This window comes from Suncus etruscus, chromosome 5 (assembly GCF_024139225.1).
Source record: "Suncus etruscus isolate mSunEtr1 chromosome 5, mSunEtr1.pri.cur, whole genome shotgun sequence".
Lineage (NCBI taxonomy): Eukaryota > Metazoa > Chordata > Mammalia > Eulipotyphla > Soricidae > Suncus > Suncus etruscus.
Genome location: NC_064852.1, coordinates 5,848,828 through 5,861,194, shown reverse-complemented (window position 1 = coordinate 5,861,194; position 12,367 = coordinate 5,848,828).

Below are 12,367 nucleotides of genomic sequence, written 5' to 3'. Positions count from 1 at the left end.
ACTACATATTGAGTCAAATAATGTAGAGGAGAGAAGGAGGATTGAACCATGACATGGGGATTGTTGGACTTGTTCTTATGGCCCCCATATGCGCCAATAATGCCACATGGCATTGCTCCTTTTTTTGCATAGGCACATTAAAATGGGAAAATACTATACATACAAATAAGATCCTATCTAATAGAGATTGGAACACACAAATTTTGTAGTGCAAAGGGACCTTACACCCTGAACATTGACATCACGACCTGGCACAGGCCTCAGAAGAAAGGGCATTTTCCATTCATCCCTGAACCAGGGAAGCCATCCACGAAACATCCAGGTTTGTCTATAACATTACCTGGAAGCAATCCTCTACCAAGGAAGACTGTACCACTGCTCAGACATCGACCTGCTCAAAAGAGACTTCCCTTAACACTGAGAAGACTTAACAACAACGACCTGCTTGCAGGACAGGGCTCTCTGCATTGCCCTTTAATGGTGAGGTGAAACAAGAGGATGCTCCACATCCTGACTTCAATATAGGATATGCAGATTTCAGAATCTTTAATACAGAAACATGATACCAACAACAGAGACTGTGTGAAAAATAAAAGTGTGTTGGCACTACAGACAATGTCTTGGATTGGATGACCTAGCTTGCCTGGAGCCTAGAGTTGGTCTTATGCCAGGAAACTTCAGGGGTGGGGTCTCTTTGTATTTAGGCAAAGGTTATTCCTTTCCACGCCTCTCATATTGTGGTGGGCCTATGCAAACAACAATTGCCACTCTAACACCGTTTTTACTGTGCTCCTTTGACTCTAATCCTTAAAAAAAAAAACACTTAAAATTTGAGGTTAACTTAAGCTAATATGCATGTACATGGAAATGTAAAAAATACTATGCCTCTAATGTTTAAGGAGTTACGTAAGTTTTATGGCTTTAGATTTTCTTGTGTGCTGTTAAGAAATATTATAATGTGTTACAATCTGGGGACTTGAGGGACAAAATAATTGTACATGGATTCTGTTTTATTTATCTTAATGTTCTTTGGCTGAAAGTTCAAAGTTAAGATATCAGCAAGGGGACGTCTTCTGAGAATTATGTTACGGGTGATTGTCCTTCCACTGTAACTCTACCTTGTCCTCTTTCTTTGCATCTTTGTTCTCATAATTAAAAAGAAAAAAAAAGAAAAAAAAAGAAATAGCTCAGATTGTTGTAGTTGAGAGTTTCACGAATATTCCAAGTCTCCCATTAATGAGGGAAGTAGAAAGCCTGTCTCGAGTACAGGCAGGGGTGGGTTGGGGACTAGGGAGATTTGGGATATTGGTGGTGGGAATGTTTGCACTGGTAAAGGGGGGTGTTCTTTACATGACTGAAATCATACAACTACAATCATATCTGTAATCACGGTGTTTAAATAAAGATAAAAAATTAAAAAAATAAAGAAACCTGCCTTTCACAGGAGTTACTAGGCAATAATACTTTCTTTGTGTTCTGTACTTGGCTGTGAACATCCCATGGAAAGTGCAGTTTTGGGGAGTAATTGATTCAAGGAAGGAATAGATAAAGATATTTGTTAATAGGGATTTTGATCAGAATACTTAACCTGTGTTTTTCCAGACCTACAGAAGTGCACTGTAGGTTTTTTGAAACAAAACAAAACAAAACAAAACATAAAAAACAAAAACAAAAATCCAAACAGGCCATGGATTCTGGGGCTGAAAAGATAGTATAATGGGTAGAGCATTTGCCTTGCTTACAGGCAACCTGGTTTGGATCCCTTGCTTCCTTTATGATCCCTCAAGCCATTGTGGAGTGATTTCTGAGTGCAGAGCCAGGAATAATCCCCGAGTGCTTCTGGGTGTGGTCTCTGGATATTTTGGATATACGGGTATATTATTTTAGAGAATTATAAGCTTTTTCAAATGACAAAGATCGTCAGTGGCACACATAATGAATTATGCTAAGACATTTCCCAAGAACAATTTTTAAAATAAAATCTCTGAGAATTAATCTCTGGCTTTGGCGTATTCTATTAAGCATACTTTGGAACCAATATTACAGGCTACAAGATGGAAACACTTTATGTGAATTTGAATTTTGCAAATTGGAAACACTATCATATAAAATATCAATAAGTCTCACTTTGTGCACAATATTTAACACTATGTGACTCACCCAAATTAAAAACAATTCATCAAGAACTTCATAATTTTCAAGATGGCTCAGTGAGTTACAAACTGAATCTTTGATCAAGCCAAAGAGCTGCACAATTTTAACTGCTAAATAGGAAGATCTGATAATATCCTATATCCATATTAGTAATTAATTATGTGCTGTTCTTATTTTTTTATTGGGGCCACACTTGGCTGTACTCAGCATAAGCTTGTCTCTGTGCTCAGAAATAATTTCTGCATGAATGTATGGGACAGTTTGTACTGGGGATCAAATCTGGGACATTTTCAAACAAGGCAAATATCTAATCTACTGTATTATCTTTCCATCTCAAATTTTGTGATGGCTTGAGAGCTATTTTCTTTGTTAAAAAAATCAAACTTGATGATGTATAGGGAAAACTATAATGGTAATGTGAGGGAAAAACGAACAAATGAAACTGAATTGTGGATACAATTTTCAGTGAAACAGGAGGTGGAGGAAGTAAGAGAAAAACAGGTAATCAAAGGCGTTTATAGGGTCCATAATTTAGACTTTATTTATTTGCTTCATGTAAGCTATGTTGGTGCAGAACTGCCTGACTGAATGAATGAAGAGGGTGGGTATTTTTGAGCATAGTTAAGATCTGCACACTGACAGGAAAAGGAATTATGCTGTATATAATGTCACACTGGAGGGACTTTTGCAGGTAATAATTGGGCAGCAGGTGGTAGAAGGTGGTTTGGAGAATCAGGAATTTCTATATCAGGTCACTGCAGTAGCAATTTAGTGCTAAAAGTTACAAAACTATTTCAGACTTTACCACTTAGGTAGTATGTCTGAATTCTTATTGTTAGTAAAACTAATTTGAGAAATGGAAGAGAGGCCGGGGTAGGGTGAAGTGACCATGATTTCTCCCTAGAAACAAATCAAACAGTACAAACCCAATGCACCAGGCAAGGCACAAAACTCTGAAATTGCCAAAGCTTTCCTATATGCGATGCCCTCGAGTCTAACACAGAGAAGCATGAAAAAGTGGTTTCTTATTTATCATATGAAACTTCATAGAAAACCCCAAATGGTGTATTTTAAGTAATTGTTCCCCCCCCCCAAAAAAAAACTACTTCAATTTAATAATACTTTATAGTACATTGTAGGCCCATGCATGAAAGAGAAAGTATCAGGAATAAAAGAAAGATGGAAAGAACTGTCAATTCATCCATCATAGTGGTGGAACAGCAAATTTCATAGATATCTACCATATTTGCTGGCATATAAGACAACTGGGCGTATAAAACGACCCCCTAATTTTGCAGTTAAAACATAGGTTTAGGCCTATATTTGCTGTATCAAACAAAACGTTCCTGTGCTGCAACTGTATGTACCACAGTGAGCCAATCCCAACAAGCAAAGGTCCAAAGGTTCTACTGTCATAGACTTCCTTTCTGACTCTGGCCCATCTGAGCAGACTTTTGACAGTGTAGATTCGGGTCCAGAACATTGTCTCATTTGCTTGCATCAAAAGCCTGTTTGGATTGGCTGAGTCAGAGAGGTGGTCCGAGCAGCCTTGCAGCGATTGGTGCAGAACATTGTCTAATTTGCATGCATTAAAAGCCTGTTTGGATTGGCTGAGCCAGAGAGGCGGTCTGAGCAGCCTGGCAGTGATTGGTGCAGAACACTGTCTCATTTGCATGCATCAAAAGCCTGCTTGGATTGGCCGAGTTAGAGAGGTGGTCCGAGCAGCCTGACAGTGATTGGTGCAGGATTCAGTTGGAAAATTCGTTTTGTGGCAATATCCAGACAATTTTTGTTTAGCGGCATACTGAAACATTTTTTGGGATATACTTGATGTATAAGACGACCCCCCATTTCGGTTGGCTTTTTTTGTTTCTAAAGTCGTCTTATACGCCAGAAAATACGGTACATGTCTTCCTTCTCAAGAACACTAGAACCAGGAATAAGATATAATAACTACATCTGCAAGTAAATATATTTCAGAGTCTAAATTACTCATACCTAGATTAGCTAAACATGTCTTTAATGGATTAGTCCACTAAAATACCCCAAAGTGGGCTGGAGAGAGAGTGTGGAGGTAGGGCATTTGCTGTGCATGCCGAAGGATGGTGGTTCGAATCCTGGCATCCCATATGGTCCCCTGTGTCAGCTAGGGGCAATTTCTGAGCATAGAGCCAGGAGAAACCCCTGATCGCTGCTGGGTGTGACTCAAAAACCAAAAAATAAAATAATACCCCAAAGTGCCTTGTTGAATGAGAAGAAAGTCAGGAAGGGTGGTATGGGATATAAGACACGGATATTCTATTGTTGGTACAAAATATACACTCCTTTTTTGAAGAGGCTCTAAGATTTCCATGCAGTTTTATGAGCATTCCGTTTTCTTTTTTCCCCGCCTTCTGTTTTTTTCAGAGTTAATGAATGAAATGTAGAACTGAGGACAGAGAACACGTGTTTTAAACCAGTAATGTTTGAGTGTTATTAGAATTTAAAAAGAAATGCATGTGTAATAGTAATACCCGCCCCCTGGGGCAGGATTTTAAGAGTCTGAGAAGTCTCTAAATAAATGAGCACTGAGAGAAAGTACCATTCATTAGGAGGAAAATGAATGGAACACAATTATTTTAAACTGTTTATCTTTATCATATTGTTATGTTTGGTATCTAAAACTTAAGTAATCTTTTTTAATTTTAAAGTATCTTTTTTATGAAATTAGATCTTTTCTGGATGTTATGTTATGAAGCAAACCCTAGAATATTCCAGATTTATCTTAGTTATATTGGCTTAGTAAATTATTGGACACCTATCTTTTCCCAATAAGAATTATCCTGACATGTAAATTATCCAAATTCCATTTTAACTGGAAATGTTTTTCCTCTAAATTAATGGATAGTAAAAATATTGGAAAAGCAAGTCAGCTATATAAAGACTCAGAAACAGAACTGAAATAGAAACCATAAGTGTTTGTAAGGATTCAAAATTAGAGCTTCGGGATTGGAAAGGGTATTGCAAAATCATTAAAGTTCAACCTTTTAGCCAGTCTGATTTGCCTCGGCAGTGAGCATGACAGATGGTCGTTAGTCTTTTCTGAAATTCTTCCAGCATTGGAGACAAGTCCTTCAGTGTGGCCATTTCCATGTTTGGACAGCTCTTATCATTATAATGTTTTTTGTATTTAACCCAAGTTTATTCTCTGTGATTTGCAATCATTAGTTTCTTTTTTCTACACTTGGGGTGCAACAGAACATGCATCAGAGATCTCAACATTTATTAACCATGGCCTTACAGAAAAGCTTATACTTAATAATTTCTTAACTCGTACAAAAATTTATATAACTTCTAAATTATATTTTTATCTGAAGGATTTATATAATGTATAGAGTGGACCAAATATACATAATACGTTTTTGCAAAATATTAAAAGTAACAAATTACTGAATTAAAACCAAAATTCTATCAATGTTACTAATTAAAATATTACAAGTTATAGATTGACCCTAAAGCAAACCAACTTGTCTTTTTCTGGTCAAAATTCACCTTTCTGGCCTTAGGTTACTTCTGGAAACAGTCCTTCATCTTAGAATAAGTCTCAAATTTTTTTAAATTCTGAGTTCTGAGTGTATATATATGTCTATAAACTTGATTTATCAATGTTATTCTGGATACTTGTATTTCCAAGCTTCCTTTGTACTGGATGTCTTATCACATCAATTTCTATTCTTCTACCTAAATCTTGTAAATTAACTTCCATATTCTGGCCCTACTCTGTAGCTAGTTGGATCATGATTAATCATAGCTCCAAAGTCATAAGTACATGGGAAGATTGATACCTTGATACATCCATCAAAAATGTTCTACATTCTCCATGTGCTAAACAGACTTGTGCACACTTCAGACTGCTCGAATTTGTACACATGTGATTGTAATGTCAATGTAATGATTTGTTTGCCTAAGTAAGGTGTAGATCTGATACTTCAAAGAGAATTGTTAGATTTTGTTTGTTTGTTTTTTTGACCACACCCATTGACTGCCAGGGATTACTTCTGGCAATGTGATCAGAAATCTCTCCTGGCATGGGGGACCATATGGGATGCTGGGGAATTGATCCGTAGTCTGTCCTAGGCTAGTGCGGGCAAGGTAGACACCTTACCGCTTGCACCGCTGCTCTGGCCCTAAAGAATTGCTAGATATTATTTAAATGACTAAGTATTAATATCCACTCAAAATGGTTTTTTGTTTGGGACAAAGCCCTGATTCCCTGGCCAAAATAAAAAAAAAGTAATAGAGGGAAGGCTGCTTTGTTGTAAATAGGGTTTCCTATGAAACTATCTAAGAGTTGAATTTCTAATGTAAAATCTGTACTTACTGCATAGAACCACCTCTAGGGTCTATGTCCTTCCTTTAGCAGCTCCCAAATAGTGCTGCTTCTGAGAGCAGCAGTAAGACCTCTCCATATAGACCAACTTGAGAACTATTCTGGACATTCTCACTTTAGACCCAGCTGCTATTTTGAAAGAGGCTTTGTTGGGATTGTCCCACCATTCACCTTCCTCTGCTCTAGTCTTCTATGATTTCCTTTGATAGATGCTCATGCCAAAGAATGTTCATCTCTTCCTACAACTCTGTCTTGCATCTGCCTCTGAAACAATGAAGAGATGGTAAGAGCTAAATAGATACAGGAAAATAATATTGAATTTGCTTGATCTTCTCCAGAAGCATCTGGGAGAAGAAAGGGGGCAGCAAAGTCAACATATATTCTTTCCACAGGGGGAAGGACAGATGTGAACTTCTTTTTTTTTTAATATAAAATCTTTATTTAAGCACCATGATTACAAGAATGATTGTAGTTGGATTTCAGTTATAAACAGAATAGCCCCCTTCATCAGTGCAACATTCCAACCACCAATGCCCCCATTTCCTTCCTCTCCCACCCCCTGCCTGTATTCAAGACAGGCATTCTACTTCTACTCATAGTCTTGGTAGTTGTTAGAATAGTTATTTCCCTAAGTGCACCATTACTCTTTGTGGTGAGCTTCTTAATGTGAACTGGTCCTTCTGACCCTCATCAGGGAAAGAGTACGGGGAAGGAGCTCAATGAAAACAATTTGGTTATTTTGAGCTAAATAAAATTTTCTCTGAAGTCTATCTGATGAAATGGAGACTGTAAACTGGTCTCAACCACCTACCCCAAGCCTACATGGACCAGATGAGCATTTTCTCTGTGTGCTGGCAATATCTCTAGGTCAGCTGAAATGAATGAAGTAGAAGAATAAATAGATTTTCTCTAAATTCCTTTGAAACAACACCATTCTGATTTTAGAAGACTGGGGGAAAGAAGAAGAATAGTTCAGAATAATTGGAATCTGAATTCTAATATTACTATTGCCATATTTGTGCACTTTGTTGAAATATGAGGTTTTCAGGTTGCAATCACAGAAAATTAATGTACTTTATAAATGTGTAGGATAATTAAAGACAGAAAATAGTCATAAAAAGAACAGCAACAGGAAACCTAGTGGTGTAGTAATGATAAAATGTCAAGAAAATACTGTCTAAATCAAATGAAGTATTAGAAGTTTTCAAAAACTCCATTACAATTTTCTCAGACAAGTCTACCTGTTAAAAAACAGGGTTACATCTCTGCATCTATTCTTTCCAAAGTGACCTAAGAAAAAAATATTTGTGAGACTCAGAAGAATGTTACTGGAGTTTTTTGTATATATAAGCATTAAATAGAGATTTTTTTTGGCGTGGGGAACATTTCAAGCATTAGGCTATTGTAGCACAGTCTTCTTTCAAACATTTGGAAACTAATATTTTCCTCTAAAATCAGGAATCATTACTAACTACTATAATAGTGGTGGAAGGAGAAAAGATGGTGTATATTATACAAAACCTGATTAAGTAAATTACAAGGGCACAAAATGAATGCATTGTGGTCAGTTCTTTGCAATATGTTTGATATATTTATATTTTCATTTAGATGAGTAAAAGTATAAAATACCATTAGTTATCCAGGCAATGTAATAAGGCACTTCCTGATATTCCTATTTAATCAATGCTAATTTTCCCCATATTTGGTTAATTGAGCTGTCAGTCTTTTCTGTGGTCTGGGGGATTCCGATAATTTAGGCCAGCAGTATCAGGGACATTCTTACAGGATATCAATATATTCCCAGTTTGAAAGTAGACCATCCAGGTGAAGAATATTTGACCAATTCATACTATATGAGCATCTTTGAGTACTTAACTGTGATAACCCAAGATCCTTAGTCTATTTACATCAGGAATAATTGTCAGATACATTTCTACTTAGACAGTGACTATAGGACAAGCAACCTCTTTTATCTAGATGCTGTTAATCATTTCACTGGGGTATGAGCACATTAATTCAGTTCCTCACTCATCATATTTTTAAAGATCTTTAATTTAAAGTATTATTATTATTATTATTATTATTATTATTATTATTATTATTTGGGGGGTTTCTTTTGGAACCACATCCAGTGGCGCTTAGGAGTTAGTCCTGGCTATGTGCTCAGAAATTGCTCCTGGCTCAGTGGACTATACGGAATGTCAAGGAATCGAACCAAGTTCCATCCTGGGTCAGCCACGTGCAAGGCAAACACCTTATTGCCTGTGCCACTGTTCTGGCTCCTAATTTAAATTACTTTTTAGGAAATTAGCTCAGAATATGTTTTATTTTAATTTTTGAAAAAAATTATTAATATTTAAGTTTATGACACTGCAGTACAAATTTAGAACACACACCCTCACAACCAAAGTGCCTGTGACCTGATAATCATCCAGCACCCATTGTCACCTTGTTTCAGCAGCATATTGCTATTTGTTGAGTTTTTACCAATTACCAAGACAATAGTTTTATCCTCAGAGATTAAAAGAAGATAACAGAATGAAGTGTAAACCTCATGTCCCAATCCCAAGGGATTGGGAAGACTGGTCTCGGAGTAAAAGGTGTCACAAGAAATAATCCACAAGATAGAAGGGAATAAAACAGCTTCAGGAAAATTCTATCACAAGCCTTCCGCTCCTAGCAAGAGATACTAGCAGGCAGATCTTCTAGCTGTGGAAACAGAAACCATAAGCAGTTTCTTCCTGAGATCCGAGGTCTTTATTGAGAAGAGAAAGACTACCCCCTAGGTTGGAGAACAGGTAGGGTAAGGAGACAATGCAGAAGTACTTCTAGCAAAGAAGAATTATCCCAAATGGAACAGAACATTGGATTCAATAAACAACTATTTTCATTTAAAAGCCATATTTTGAAGCCAAACAAACTGGTCAAATTCAGGACTTTGCTTTCATTTAGCTGCTTAATTAAGGACAAGTAATTTGACAGTTTCCAGATTCAAATTTTTTATTCTGCCAATGAGAACAGTGTCTGCCCTGGGCCACCAGGAGTATCTCATAAACAGATTGCAAGAGAATGCTCAGACCAATGTTTTGTGTATAGCCAAGAACGTAGAATATAGGAAATAGCAGTAGTATTATGAGAAATATGATCGGTATCATCAATGCATAGTGACTGAAACAATGTATGTGTATGGAAAAGTTATATTGAAAATTGAAGCAAGAGATTATGTCAAAGGTTAGATTATAGAATGTTTCCTGGAGTCCCAGGTTTTGAAGTGGGAGTGTAATGGAAGATCATTCTTGAGTTATTTGTGTGTGTGTGTGTGTGTGTTTTATTTTGGTTTTGGGCCATACTCTGTGACACTCAGGGGTTATTCCTGGCTATGCTCTCAGAAATCGCTCCTGGCTTGGGGAGCCATATAGGAAACTGGGGGATCAAACCACCTAGGTCAGCGTGTGCAAGCAAACACCCTACCGCTGTGCCACTGCTCCATTCTAGCCCCCATTCTAGAGTTTTATCAAAACCAATTTTAAGGGACTGGAGAGATAGTACAGAAAGGGAGTGCTGGTGTTTCTTTTGCATACAACTAACCTGCGCCTAATCCCTGGCATCCCATATGGTCACCTGAACACCGCTAGGAGTGAGTGATTCCTAAGTGGGGAATCAGGAAAAATACCTGAGCACTGAAAGAGATTGGTCCCCCTACACCCCCCCCCAAATAAAAGCTTTAAACAGAAGTGAAAACCTGACCATTCACTTCTGAAAGATTAGTTGCCCCTGGGGTGGTATTTTAAGTGCATGTAAAGCCAGGATAAGTCTGCTGCCATGACCCACAGGTGTCCCTTTCCTTGACAGCTTGTGAAAAATTAAAATGAGTACAGTTCAGTCAACAAAGTGTCTGTGAAATTAATGAAACCCTTTGCCTTCAACACCTGGTAATTATATATTTCAATTAAACCAACTTTCTAACTGTCTTTTGGTCTTATAAATTAACTCATAGTCTAACATCTTTTTGGACAGTTCCATCTTTCCAGGCCTTGAACCTAGGTGGCCCGAGATAAAGCATGAGGTCAGGGAAGGCAAAGGGAGGTTCTGATTCAGTTCTCCTGGTCTTCTCCAAGTCTCAATCTGTTATCTCAGAGCATGGCCTACATAATTTAAAATTTTTGGTTTTGTTTGTGTGTGTGTGTGTGTTTGTGTGTGTGTGTGTGTGTGTGACCCAGATCATTAATTTAGTCTGTGTTGGAGTATGTCTGTCACTTCCTAACAAAAGTAAGAAAGCAAACAATAAAATTGGTTGAGCAAAGAAATGTTTTAGAGACAGGAGAAATGGTGTTATATAAGGCATGAGATATCTCACATGAAGAAAAATAGTTTAGTGGTCAAGCACATTCATTTATTCTTTTTAAAGCAGACATTTATAAATGATTTAATATGTGCCAGATACTGATGATTATGGTACAAAGGAGAAAGGTTTAAGAAAATATAATTGATGCATTCTATTTTTTTTTTTTTTTTTGGTTTTTGGTTTTTGGGCCACACCCAGTGATGCTCAGGGGTTACTCCTGGCTATGCGCTCAGAAGTCGCTCCTGGCTTGGGGGACCATATGGGACACCGGGGGATCGAACCGCGGTCCGTCCAAGGCTAGCGCTGGCAAGGCAGGCACCTTACCTCTAGCGCCACCGCCCGGCCCCGGTGCATTCTATTTTTTATAACCAAGCCCAACTACAAATATGTTTGTATTCATGGTGCTTAAATGAAGATATTATTTAAAAAAAGAAAAGAAAATATAGTTGATGTAAGATAAGTATATAAGAATTTTTTCAACTGATCCAGGGCTCAGGGACTTACTCCAAAAAGTGATTTTTCATTGACACTTCAGGGTTGTGGAGACTATGAGGGAAGAGGGGAATGGCCTTTTAGGCTGACGGAACATGGGAAGTTTAAGGCATGAAGAGTACAGTAGAGTAGAGTAAGCTACAGATGTGAAATGGGGAGTTCAAAAAGAATCACAAGCTCAGGTCTTGTAAAAGATGGTTAGGAGTTTTGTATTTGGGCTTAAAAGCAAAGAGAAGTCCTGTAACCATACTACTCTAAGAGGTTTCATGCCCTCATGATCCTGTTAAGTTCCCTCTCATCTTTAAATGATCACTCTACTAGCAGATCTCAAAGGCAGTGCAATAGAAAATTATAAAGACAACTTTGAATGTTCTTAGGAAAACTAAAAAGAATAGAAAAGGCAAAGTAGGAAAGAAGAGAAATAAGAGATGCCAGTATAGGTGATGAATTGCATGCATATATTGAGAAGGGAAATATTTTGAAATGACTATGTTAAAGTATATTAATCAAAAAGACGAATATTGTGTGATCTCACATGAGAGATTATAAGAACATGAATGTATATCAACAGAGAATTTACTAGAAGTTGCTAGGTACGGAGGTGGGTGGAAGTAGTAGAAATGGGTGAGAATGTCAAAACGCATAGAATATCACTTATAAGATGAATTGTTTTGGAAATCTAATTTACAGGGTGGTGTCTATACCTCACATCCTTAAAAACTGTAGAAAAATACATATCAACATTTTACATCATAATAAAATCAATGTATCACCATGTGAAATGGTAGGAATTAACTAAACTAATTATGGTGATTATTTTTATGATATATTAATTATTATTAATTAAGTTTCCAACTTAAATGTTACCTGGGACTACCAATTTCATAAAACTAGAAAATTTGAAAGCTAAATAAAATTGTTAAAAATGAATGCCAATATATTGGTTTGGTCACTGAGAATATCCTTGTACACTGTACAATATGATTCCTTGGGGTCTGAGTGATACC